Consider the following 13,679-nt stretch of genomic DNA (forward strand, 5'->3'; position numbering starts at 1 on the left):
GTCATTTGCTAGCTGCTATTCCTCTGCCATCAGGTCTCAGGTTAAAAGTCATTTCCCTCTGATAGCCTTCTCAAACTTCAATAGGTTGCATTATCATGTCTCTATGATCTACACCCTAAGGTTATCCCTGTCTTAGCTCTTTTTTGTCAGCTGTCTTTGTTTGCTTTTGCAAACCACCCCAAAAGTTAGTATCTTAAATAAACAGACAAAGAAGAAACCATGTGTTTAGCTCATGGTTTTATATGTTGACAATTGGCTTAACATGGCTATTCTTTGGGGTCTGGGTCATGGACCACTGATCTTGGCTGGATGTGCTCATGCATCTGCAATTAGCTAGTGAGTCATAATGGCCTCAGGTGATATGGCAGAGATGACTGGAGTCTGTCTCCTTGGGCCCGCTCATTCTCCACAGGCTGGCCTGGGCAGTTTACCTTGCAGTCAAAGGGATTCAGGAGTGTAAAAGCAGAAGCTGCAAGACCTCCTGGAGCCTAGGTTAAGAGCTGGCACGATTTCATTTCCATCAAATTCTATTGGCAATAACAAATTACCAAACAAGCACAGAATCAATGGAGGAGGAAATAGACACACCCGTCTGTTCGAGAAGTCACTAAGTATTCTTGTAATTTTTGTGATCTGCAGCATCATTTAATATAATTACTTATTTTGATGTCTCTCTTCACTGCTGGCTACCCCACAAACAAGGCTGGAAGTTTCTCTTTGTTCACTGTTACAACCCCACACAGTAGATACTGAATACATGTTTGTTTTAAAATATGAATGAGTGAATGAATGAGAGAATCAATCGGTGTATAAACTAAAATGCAACTCTGTCTGCAAAATGTCATAATCACTTGTTCAGCCTCCATTCTCTTGAGTTCTGCATCAGGATATTCATACATTCAATATCTATACTTTGTATTTGCAGGTGGGGTAAATATTGCTTACATCTGAATTAATGTGGACATATGCAAGAAGTGGTCAAATAGATGTTATTTCTTAAATTTTTCAAGCATTATAAATATTAGGGATAATTTTTTAAGGGAGCTAAATACTCATTTGCTTCATATTAGCCTAGAACAATGAATTATTTTAGTTTTCTTTGAAACTGTTGTATTTGTATATACATACAAGTTAACGATATCCTTGCATCATGAGTTATATATAGTCACTTTATGTAGACCCATTTTTCCTTAAGGTTCAGAGTTCAGGTAAATCTCTTCTTTGCCTAAATCATTTGGGTCTCTTTGGGAATGTCTCACAGAAACCAAAGCTTTTCTAAAGTATTCTTATCCTTCTTGCTGATGTTCACTTTAGAATCCAAAATACAAAGAACTCATTAATGGTGATATGACTTTATTGTTAAACAATGCCATTGTTTGGGAAACTCTGAGTGTTTTACAAATGAAATGCAGTGGCAAGTTGTTACTTTTTTTTTTTTTTTTTTTGCAGTGGGAACGTTTAAGTGCCTTGTTGATAGCGATAAGAATTGAATTAAAAATCCCTGTGCCCAATCGTTCTCACTAATGGCTTCATTCCTAAAGCTTCATTCATTTTTCTCTGCTACTCCACGTACCACGAAGAATTTATACTACCTACCAGTAAGCTCCTTTTAGACTCTCTTACATCTTTCAAACCCTGCGTAATGTGAACTTCTTTCAGCACTGAGCCTGAATGTCTTCCAGATCCTTATTGATCTAAGTACATCAGCATGTTGTTTGTGCTGCTTGTCTATGTTGCAGTCAGTCTATTAAGTCTACTGGACGATTCAGTTCTGTGTTTGGTAGTGTGCCTGTGTTTGTACTGAATACTCCAGTGGTGTGGAAACAAAGTAGTAACCTGAGAAGCAATTCAGTGAGAGCAGATCCTGGAGAACCCTTAGCTCTCCAGGAATCTTTCATTGTTCCAAGAACAGGAACACCTGGGAACAGAGGCCTAGCGAGGAGCTATCTAGGAGTTCTACAGATATATGTAGATAAAGAGCTCAGTTCTTCAGAAATTGAAGAGAAGAAATAAGAAGCAATAAAGAATAAGTTGGTTCCACATCAAGTAATATTGTTTGCTGTTAGGAAGCAGTAACCTGTGTCTGTTAGGGAGCAGAGCCTGAGAGGAGTTAGACATCTCAGAGTTTTATCAGGAACCCAAGCCTATGAAAGTCAAATGCTGGCAGAGGCAAGGTTGGGCAGGGAAGTGTTAGGGGAATCCTGCGCTGGGCAGAAATGGACAGGCCCTAAGAGCCCCTCTGCATGCTTAGCCATTGTCGTAGGCTTGAGGAGGTGAATTGAGAAGGCACTGATAGCTGGCAACCTGCCAGCTAGCTTCACTCCTTACTGCGAAACCACAAGATTTTTCTTGAAGGGAGATCTAAGTGGCACACCTTCTTGGCTGCCACGAAACGTTAAGGAGTTTTAAACTATTTGAAAAAGAGCTGAATATTGAACTAAGCTGCACTCCTTCTATGTCCATGGGGGGAAAGGTGGAAGGACTGCAATCAAAAGATAATTTAGAAGAATCTTAATGTATTCAGTGATTTTGTTAATCAGCATAATTTTTTTAATCATTTGTGGTTTGGGTGCCCTTTTTGGAGGTTTTACTTGTCATTGAGTTTATGGGAAATTGACAGTTATTAATTTTAAGCTTGAACCAGTCCTTATTAGAATTCAAATATATTTCTCACTACTGGGTCAAATATCTATGTAATCATTTATCTTACAGTGAATTTTACAGTAAGTGTAATATTTACAAGAAGCAATTTGTCATTCCTGGGTTAAGCATAGAGACTTCAATATTTTCTGGATAAATATGTCAAAATAAGTAAGATTCAAGCAATAGAAGAAAATGGGAGGTTTATAATATAGCATTTTATATTAGAGTTAGGAATTTTTATATCTGGTTTGACTCTGTTATCATATTGTTTTTATAAATATGATTTTCCAATTATTAACCATCATTAGTATTAATGGCATTAATGCTGGTAATCTGTCTCACTAAGGATTTCAAAGTACTGTATTTTTTATGTGCTAAATGAGTTTCAGGGCTCCAGCAGTGATTTCTACCTTGATTTGCTACATCCCAAAGTCTCCAAACACAATTAATTTTAATTCATATATGAATATGCCATAAGTACTTTAGGTTAGGGAATGGAGCGTCAGACGCTCACAAACAGTTCCATGGTATCTCAGCTCCCTAAAGACTTAATTCTCTAATCTAATTGCCAGTACATCCCGTTTTCTCACTGGGGACAGCACTCCTTGTCATTTAAACACTGTCTTAAGTGCGTTTCACAGGACTAGGGAGCCAAATGAATATACACGCAAGGTATCCAGAGGCAGAGGACAGACAAAGGTCCAAGGCTCAGGTCCAGTGGTACACAGGATCAGCTCTGCTGGCACCCAGTCCCCCCTCATTGTGACCTGCTCCTCAATTCTTGCCTCATGTTCCAGTCACATCTCTACATTTCTACTTTATGCTCTGAGCATACTGGAGTGATGGTCCCAGCTGGTTGTCTCCCTCACGCCGCCCTGTCTCTAGACTTATGTTCACTCGACCTGGAACACACTTGCTGCCTTCTCCTTCTTCATGCCTTACTGGCCCCAACAGCTCCCGCTGCCTGCAAGAGTCATATCAAGCATTGCACAGTTTGTAAAGGCTGTCTTAATTATCCCAACTTTGCCTTCATTGGCTTCTTTCCTCTGTACTTTTTTCCCTTTGTACAGATGTCCAGTATTACAATCGATCTGTTTACACATCTATTTCCATCATCTCTACTAGAAATGAGAGCAAGGACCACTTGTTTTCTCATATACAGCCCAGATTTTTGCTAACGAAACACTCAATGTATTTTTGGTGAATGAATGAATGAATGAATTCTTGCTCCTTATCCCAGTGCACCAGGGGCAGCACTTCCATGTTACTCCCTGAGTACCAACCACAGGCCCTCCCACATACTGAAAGATGCAAGTGCACACAAGCACAGGTATGGTCTTATCCTTGTTAGTGCTTCATCCCCCCATACCGTTGTACCCCAAATGAGTTTTATCTTCACCTTTGTCAAAACCTGGCTTTTCCCTGGCATCATTGATCTTCAGCTGGTTACTAGAAGAAAGTTCTTCTGATGGAATAATTAAAACTACTATGGATCCACGTGTTACTCTAACTATAAACTTGTTAATGTGTTAATTCTGCCAGTAGTACGTGCATTGAAAAAGAAAATGGGAAGCCACTAGAACATAGAAATGAACCCTTAATGGTGGCATTTCAGGAAATAGGAAAGAACAGATGGGAAAATATTTCTGGGCCAGGAGCTTCTGGGTGCCCTTCACATTGTACCACACAAGCCATTTCCTATTTCTATACAGAAGGTTGGATCTGCTGTTACAACTTGCTAGCTCTCCTGAGAATAGTATTTCTATTTCTGTCTTTTATAAAAATGTAGAGACACCAGTCCTTCTGGTTGTCAGGGACCTGAAAAGAGCCCTCCTCATACGATGGCCAGAAAAAAAACCAAGAACAGAGAAAGAAGTTTCCTTCTTCTACACATGGTACTGTAATGACAGCTTCCAAGTTTAGAGGGAGACAATCAGGCTCAGTGGAAACAGATTTATAAAAATTATAAAATAGCATGCACTGATTACGTGTTTACTAGGTGCTATGCTAAATCCTTTTCTTTATTCCTTACACCGATCATATAGTAAAGGTCATTTTATTATCCCCATTTTACAAGTGGGGGGGATATTTATTATCCCCATTTTACAAGTATCCCCATTTACAAACAAGTTATGTAAATTGCTTGCAAATTGCTGATAGCTGTCCTAGTCAGCGCTGGTGATCAAAAAGTTGTGGCTCAAATACTAAACATACCTAAACATAAAGAAGGGAGAACTTAAGCTTCTGTGTCAGTTAGCAGTCCAGCACTAATGCTACCCTTATTGTGATCCTAATATGGCACAACATTTACATTTTATTTATTCTATTTGCTTTTATGTCATGAGGGTACAGAAGAGATTGTAATTTCTGAATCCAATTTCTACATTAAGCAACTGGTATAGAGAATGTAAATGTTATGCCATTATTTCTAATATCTTTTCCACAAACATATATGAGACATTTAAAATATATAAAAAACACACCTTCAAAATATTTGGGCAGATGTTCTAAAGGATATTAGATTATATGGTCCCTGACTCCAAAGAATTTATGACCTGAAAAGTAATAGTAAGACCTCATTAACATTCCAACTCCAACCTGTGTACAAGCTGTGCCCAAGTTGATACCCAAAGCCATCCACTCAGAGAGCAGACTATTGGGTATCACAAGCATAAAGTAACTGTTGTCTTCACCCTTTTATTTTCAAGCAATTGTTTACTAAACACTGTTATAGTCACTAAGTTTGCACACTTCAGAAATTCCAGATCTTTAGTAAGTCACATGGAAATGTGTGTTGGCATTTTCCTTGAGATTTCTTTTAAAGTACCACTTCCGTCCATCAAGTCAGAGTTCTTGTAAGCATAGTGTGTTTAATCTTCTTTATCTTTACTGACAGAATGTGGAGTCCCAACAGCAGCAAAAATCTAACTGTTCTCCTTGCTACTCTCTGCAAATATTGCTTACATGTTTATGTTGAGAGTTTTCATGTCATATGTTGAAATGTATTTAAATGATGTCATTTGGTCCACACCAAGTTTATACTGGTTTCCCCCAAAGCTATGATCAGTTCATTCCACCAGCTGGTTTGACTGATTTTTCCTTTGAATCCACCTAATTGCCTGGCTGTTTGGGCATCTGCAGACACCTTTTCACAAAGAGAAGGCAGGCTTTATGTTAACTTGCTAAATGAGGGTTATTCTTTTCTTCTGAGATCTGCCACGGATTTATTGAGTGATTGTTGGCATGAGTTACAATCATGGCCCCCACATCCTCTTTCCCATTTTTAAAATGAGAATACAAATATATAAAGCTCTGCAGATGCTAAATGGAAAAGCAAATAATAATTGTATATTTAAAGATACATCTCTATATTATAGAAAAAGGGAGTTCTGTTTTGAAATGCCAGAAAGAGACAATATGAATAAAAAATACAATTAACAACTTAAAGAAATTTTTTAAAAGCTCCCTTTTAGTTGTATACTGAGGTTCTTTCAGATAATCAATCAATGATAGATATTTAGATTTTTTTCTTACATTGCAGTGTATACCACTAGCTCTTTAAAAGTTAACAGGGATTGATTTTCTTCCAAAATAAATATTCTACTTAACAAATTGGCTAGGTTTCTTCACTAACACGTATGGCAATTAAGTAGAAGCTCTGATTTCATTCAAAACTTAAGGGTTTTATCCAAATTGTTTACCTGTCTTCTAATAAAAGATTTTCAAAATATCATATACAATCCTGATGACAAAACAGAAAGAGTCATAATATGTTCATAAAAATCGTATCAGATAGATCATCAGCTAACCTGGGTATATTTCCCTATGATTAACCAGTTCTTAATCACAACATTTCTTATCTTACAACTGTGACATGAAGAGGGAGCTGTAGCTCTTCTGAGACACAGTTCTGCAAGAACCAGCTTATCCACGCTCTCTGATATCCTGTCTGTTTCTCTTTCTCTCTCTCTCTTGCGCGCTGTCCCTCATTCATTCACTCTTCCATCTTTTTGCCATTGTGCCAGCTCAATTTAAATGTATCTGCTCTGTATCTGTTCAAGTGGAGATAATCCATGCAAATCAGGAGCAGTGGCTTTCAATGCTTGGTTCACAGGACTCAGCTTGAGGAGGTCACTCGTTCACAGCCGCTCCTCCCATTATATTTTTCCCCTTATTGCAGAACTGCTGTATGTATACAGTGACTGAAAGGACTCAATTTACTGCATCTGCTGCCTGGCTTTACTTACAACTTTGTTTTTTTTTTAAATAAAGGAACTTACCTCCATCTGTCTTTCAAGGTAGGAAGTCTGATTCTTCTAAAGACGCATGTAATGCCTCCACTGTCTGCTCATTATCAAATGTCACTTGAATGCTCTATATTGTTGCTGGCATTAGGCACAAATGCTGTGGTTCCAGGTGTCTCACGCTTTTGTTACTTAACGGTATAGGTACAATTGTTTAAGTGCCGGGTATTGTATGTAATGTTTATTTTCCCTGCAGCCAGCTTCAGTTCTACAATGCCAGAAAGATTATAGTGTCCACTCTCTAATCTAGAAAGACAATCCCTATCAAGTTCTCCCTCTTAAAAAAATAGTAATAATTTCTCAGTATGTTTTAACTTATCGTGTACCCTGGGCAATAATAGTCAAGTGTAAAATACAACCGTGTTTGTCTTTCCTTTTTTTTTTTTAACCTGGAACCATCCTGCAGCATTTTATGTAAAAAAGAACTAACTGTTGAAATGTTTTTAACAGCAAGAAAAGGATAGATTTTACTTCATTCTGCTGCAAAGCAAGAAGCTGAAGGCCTTCTTGCTAACAAGCCTGTTAAATAGATTTATTCTTCACAATTCATAAATTGTTACTAGGTTATGCAAATGTATCAGAATTAGAATTGTTACTGTCATAATACATACTATTATTTATTGTTTTGATATTGATTAAACTTTACATTATAAAAAAAGTTTAATGTAGCAAGGCAAAAAAAAAGTTTATGTTTGGTGCCATTTTTTAAAATTGATTTCAGTAGCCAAGTGGTAATGTTTAGATGAAAAATACATTTAAGAAAATAACAGATTTGATGAAATACATGCTGATTTATGAAGGTAATTCTTGAGCTTACATTACTTCATATTGAAGTGTTTTATTGAAGTTACTTGTAATAATATTTTAGTCATTCCTTAATCATTTAAATTTTAAAACATACTAAATGTCATAAAATTACAGACTCAAAAAATCTTTTCAATTAGCATAAATATAACATTCCAGTTACAATTTTGATTTCATAAATGTAATATTTTGGACACACTCCTTATTAATATAATTTTACATTTATTCATTTTTCTAAGAAGTTTTGACATGTGGCTATGACAAGACTCTTTAATTTCTTGTACAGTATAGAATGGAACATAAACAGTAAACAAAGTTGACAATGCTGAAAAGAAGAAAAATTATCCTCTGGTCTACTGGATAGTTTTGATAACATAAATTTTAGATTTCATCTTCTAGGTAGATACTTGCAGTTAGTGGAAAATTTATTGTCCACATAAAATATTTCAGTGTCAAAAAACATGCAATTCTTTTTCTTTTTGATAGAGTCTTCTACTGTAAAAAAAAAAAGAAAGAAAGAAAGAAAGAAAAGCTCCAATTTTTGAATACGGCGCAAGGCACGAAGCCCTGTCATTGTTAGCATAAAGAAGACATCTGCACTAGTATCGCTGTGCAGAGGGCAATCTTTCTGTCTCTGGCATTTGTTAGGTTACTGTACATAGAATTTAACAGATAAATATGTTCTGCTTCGTGGCATTTCAGTGAGCCTATTGGTATGCAGGCTACTCTGCCAGGATAGCAACAGGGGGGAAAAAAGATATATGTTTCATAGCAGTGGGTAATAAAAGCTCTTCACAGTGAGAGATGAGGAATTTGACTTATTTCATATGCAGTAATTAGAATTTCTTTAAAACTCTTTGAAATACTGAGTGGAAAAGTAAACTGAGGCTTCCCAGTAAGGACTAATTGAATTTATCTATTTGAATCGTGTAGTTGCCCATGAATATCTTCTTCCCAGACACTGTCACTGGAGGATTCCATTCACATTTTCAGCATTACAGGAAAGGAAAAGGATTCCTTACTAATGGTAGAGGGTCATTCTTTCATAGTTAAAACGAGTTTGAGAAGAGCACCCCACACAGGAAAACCGTAACAGAGAGAAAGGTGTGTGGGCTTGCCTGTTTGTGTGAACTTGAGACTAGTGTGAAACTAAAGGATGCCCTTTCAGAACAAAGGAATGCCATATAACACTCTGTCAGCAGTCAAGCCGAGGATAGATGTAAAAAGTGGCCGGGGAGATCTGTTGGGGACTGAGAAAATGCAAACAACTAGGCATTCTCTTCCCAACCAATTTACCAGTATTTGATAGGTATGATGGTATTCCCCCATGGAATCTCAACCATCATTTCAGGGTTATTTCAAAAGCACATACTTTACAGACTTTCACATTTGTTTTCAAACTTCCTAGGGAACTCTCAAAAGACCTAAGTTGTATGCCTTATGTTAGGTTTTACTGTGCATCTTAAATTAAATGGTCACAGCCTTCAGTTCCTGTGGGTTCCTTTTGCTTCATCTGTAAACTTGCCATTCCTCTAGTAACTCTTCAAGATAAGTTACGGTTTACTCCACTTTAGTGTGCCTTGCAGCAGGATCTCTGGAACTGGTAAAACTTGTAGCTGTATATAATATCATGTTGTTATTCCCACCTGACTCTTCTCTGCTGGTTTTACTGAGTACAGTGAAAAAGATAAATTATCATTTTAAAAGGATGCTTTGGAGGGTGTTAATAAGTTCCCTGTAACTTCAGGAGTGTTCAGTGGGGCCAGGGAAACTTGCAGCCTTGCTTGAGGGGAAACGATGTGCTTCATCAGCAGACATTCAATGCCTGTATCATCTGTAGACATGCAAAAGATGTCAGGAAGGATAGTATCATACGATATAGGCTTTCTAAATCTTGGAATTCCATGCTGTATATGGATTGATTATAATATTAAGTGAAAACTCAGCAGGCTAATCGCTTTATCTGTGTTAATTTAATCTGCATATCACTGTAAGGTTCATGGGACCGTCCTCCCCTTTTCATAAAGACATCAAGGTACAGAGAAGTTTCAGTAACTTAATTAAGACCATACAGTTGTGGTAGAACTGGGATTTGCAATCATTTATTTTGATACTGGCTTCAAAATATCACACAGCAATATCTCCCTCCTAATTAGCTCAGATAACTAAATACAATAAATACATTCCACTCCCTCCAATAGCGAAAACATTTCTATGTACCCATTTATAGTCTTGATACAAATATCTGATTCCGATTCCTCAACTCTTTTCATAGCTCCTCATTGTTATCCATATTACCATTATAGCAGAGTTTTATAAAGTTGTTTCATTTGATGCACGCCAGGAATGGTTACTCGTGCAGGACATTTGTCTTTTACCTCAAGGAGTTAAGAACTAAATCAGATCTGTAATTTACTGACTTGTCTGCTGACAGCCTTTGAAGTACTGCCGGCACCCCCCACCCCCCCCAACACACACACTTTTTTTTTTATTCTGTCTAAAGACCAGGATTGACATCTCTTTATGTGTTTGGAATTTTTCAGTGGTGTAAAGTGCCTGGTAATGATGGAAATTAACCTGAGGCTTTATCTAACTACGTTTCCTTGCAACTCTTTGGAAGTTCTGGTAATAATTAGAATTTTCATGCAAATAACTGTTCCTATCAGAAAAAAAAATATATATATACTTTTTTCTGCCTTGTCATATCTTTTTTTCAAAATCTTCTGTGCAGGGAAAGGAAGCCCTTTCCCTTGACTTTCTTTCAACTGAGCTCATCTGAATGAAAATTTCTCTAGTTGAACTAGATCGGCACATTAGAAAAGCACATACAGAAAACAAATGAAGTGAAAATGCACCTTTAAATGGTGAGATTTTCAGACATTGTGCATAGTTATCCGTCCTTGTGTCAGAAAGTGTTATTTCCTCAGGTAGAAATGGGCAGGACAGGGAAACACTTGTGGCTACCCTTCAGTCTGTTTATGTGGGGTAGCTTAACCTGTCTCACCCTGTTTTTTCCTGCCAGTGTCAAAAGATGAACTATAATACATGTAACTCATAGGAATCTGATTCAAAAGACTGTGTTCATTTGATCTTTGAATATCAAATACATAATGTAAACAAAAATCTGAACAGCATTAACACATAATGAGGTGGCAGAAAGGTGGCAGACCTGGGACAGTAGCAATTGAGCCAGCTATACATTTCTTAAGTAATGAAAAACAATTTTGATGCCATTCTGAGATACCAGCATTCTTAGTAGATCTTAGTTGAAACATCAGGCAGATGAACTGCCCTATATATCCAGGAACCCTATCTGCTAGCAAGCAGAAAGCCTGAGAACCTATCTTTAAAGTTATTATAATATGTCAGTTTTGCCCAGATTAGCTAAGTGAGACATCCACCATTTGTGTAGGATAGGCTGGGATTTAATTTAAATTTGAGCTTACCCTCCCATCATCTCTTGCTGAGTGAGTTCTTTTGCTGGTGAGACATTTTGTTCAGATTCGATTTCTCTGTTACTTGGTTGGTGTTCCCACCTTGAAAGAAAGAAAAGGGAGCAGGAAGAGAACAAGGAATGATGGTTATGAGCTATGTGTTGATATAAACATTGAAAGGAGTTAAGACCTAACTAAAAACATTTGAAAAATGTGTCCCTCGTTGCTAAATTCTTCAGCTGTATAACTGGATTTCCTTTCTAAAAATGTCAGTTTCATGAAATTAAAAAAATAAAGTTAAAATATTTTTCTCACTGTGGAAAGCTTGTAATAGGAGCAAAATATATTCAAATAGCTTCACAAATTACTAGCCATCAGTTCAGACTGGACAGCTATTGATATCTTTGCACTCAAAAATAAAACATCACTAGCTAATAAGATCCACAGTTTGGAAACTAAATCCAAAATTTGTATAAAGTATTCAACTAGGATTGGAAAGTCTGTTTGTTTATTTGTTTACGGCTGTTGTTATATTTGTTATTCTCTCCCAGAAGCATTAATGAAGTGCCCTTCCCACAGTCATTGAGACCTCTTCCCTGTATTTCCACAGCACCTACAGTTCATTCCACACAAGTCAGCCACTGACTGTTCTTTTCTCATATTTCTCTAGTTGTTTTATGGGTAATATTGTTGTACCTCATGTAGCCTGAAAATTATTTATGGTAAAAGTCAGTCATACTTAACTCCGCTTCCTTCACAGACATTGGCTCAGTATGAAGGCCAGGGATTATCTTGATTTATACTTGAATGAGTAATTGAATTTTTAAAAAGCTAGTTGGTTTAGGTTATATATTTTTTAAAATTTTGTCTCAAATGCAAACTGAGAAACATCTATCTCATTCAAAACATTTCTTAAGGCCTACCTGTATTGTATACACGGGGTCTATACCCAGTGTCAATTTAAAAAATAGCAACAGGGTAAGAGATTAATCCAGTAGATAAAATTGTGTGTGTGTGTTTCCTCATTTTGGAAGTTACAGGGAGAGGCAACTCGTAAAAACAAAGGTGGGTGAGAGCAGGAGGAAAATAGAAAAGACAAAGAGAAAAGGTCATTGAGAAGATGGTGAAAGAATAGAGAAGAGATATCTTGAAAGAGGAGGAGAGAAGGGTTTAGAAGATTTTAAGATTTCAGATCTTGGAATTTCTTACTAACCGCAGTTTACAGCATTTTAACTTCTATCATTAAATCTTCATACACTATAAATGGAATAGAAATAATAATTAATCCCAAGAGAGACTATTCTTTGGCCTGAAGCCTTGGCTGCCTGGGAATGCCTACATTAAGTGGGGCTGAGGTCCTAAGTAAGGATGAAAGCAAAGAGGATATAAGGTGGCTTTTAAGGCAAACTATAAAATAGTCCATCTAATAAGAAATCCCACAGAGAGAGCTTACAACCATGAATCAAACTCTACAAAAAAAAAAAAAAAAAAGTTGTCAAATCCAGTCTTACCCAGGCAGACATCAACACCGAAGCAGGGTGGAGATGCAGCCTGTCAGAGGCGTGGGTTTCAGGGCAGCTTCAAAGATAGATTGTGAGCCAGTGCAGGCTTGGAAAAAGCCTGGGACATCTTGACTAAGACCCAGGCTTCAGGAAGCAGTGCTGGCAGGAGGGAAACATGGAGAACAGTTTGGGGATCATCGACCTAGGCAGAAAGCAGGGCTTCTCATCTATCCCCTTCTGGGTGCCAGGGCCTGGAGGAAACAAATCTCCCGTTTTCTCTGGAGATTCAGGATCAAGGCACTAAACCTCTTGCTGTCCCTGCTCATTGGGGTATGCTGGCCTCATGCTAAAGACATTTTGTTATCTCAGCTCTCCGTCATTTTATTTCCCGGCCCTTAGTCATGGAGATATTAAAGACTGCTTGTGATATCCTTCTGGTTAGTATGTAAAAAGCCATTGCGTACTGGCTCCTGGGATTTTGCTGGATTCAAAGAGAGATAGAGCAGCCTGTAGGTGACGGAATCGGTATTGCTAATTGAGGAAAATTAAATAAGACCACGGTTTAAGTTTACATTCCTTATTGGAAAACAAAAATAAAAGGCATTTAAAATCATGTAAACTGCCCTGGCCGGGTAGCTCAGTTAGTTGCAGCATCATCCCAATGCACCAAAGTTGCAGTTGGATCCCCAGTCAGGGCACATGCAAGAATCAAACAATGAATGCATAAATAAAGGGGAACAATAATTTGATTTCTCCTTCTCTTTCTCTCTCTGCCCCCTCTCCCTCTCTCCCTCTAACTTCAATAAATAAAAAATCTAAAATCAAAAGAACTGAATATACAGGGGATGCATAATGAAACAGAAAGAGCACAAGCTTCAGACAGAAGGACCTGAGTTGGAATCCCAGCCACTGGAGAAATCATTTAATCTCGCTAAATTTCAGCTTCTTCATCTGAAACTGCAAATAAAAATATCCACTTCTCAGTTTTATAG

The sequence above is a fragment of the Pteronotus mesoamericanus genome, unplaced genomic scaffold (assembly GCF_021234165.1).
Source record: "Pteronotus mesoamericanus isolate MK-2021 breed Mesoamerican mustached bat unplaced genomic scaffold, CSHL_Meso_final contig_181, whole genome shotgun sequence".
NCBI classification, from domain to species: domain Eukaryota; kingdom Metazoa; phylum Chordata; class Mammalia; order Chiroptera; family Mormoopidae; genus Pteronotus; species Pteronotus mesoamericanus.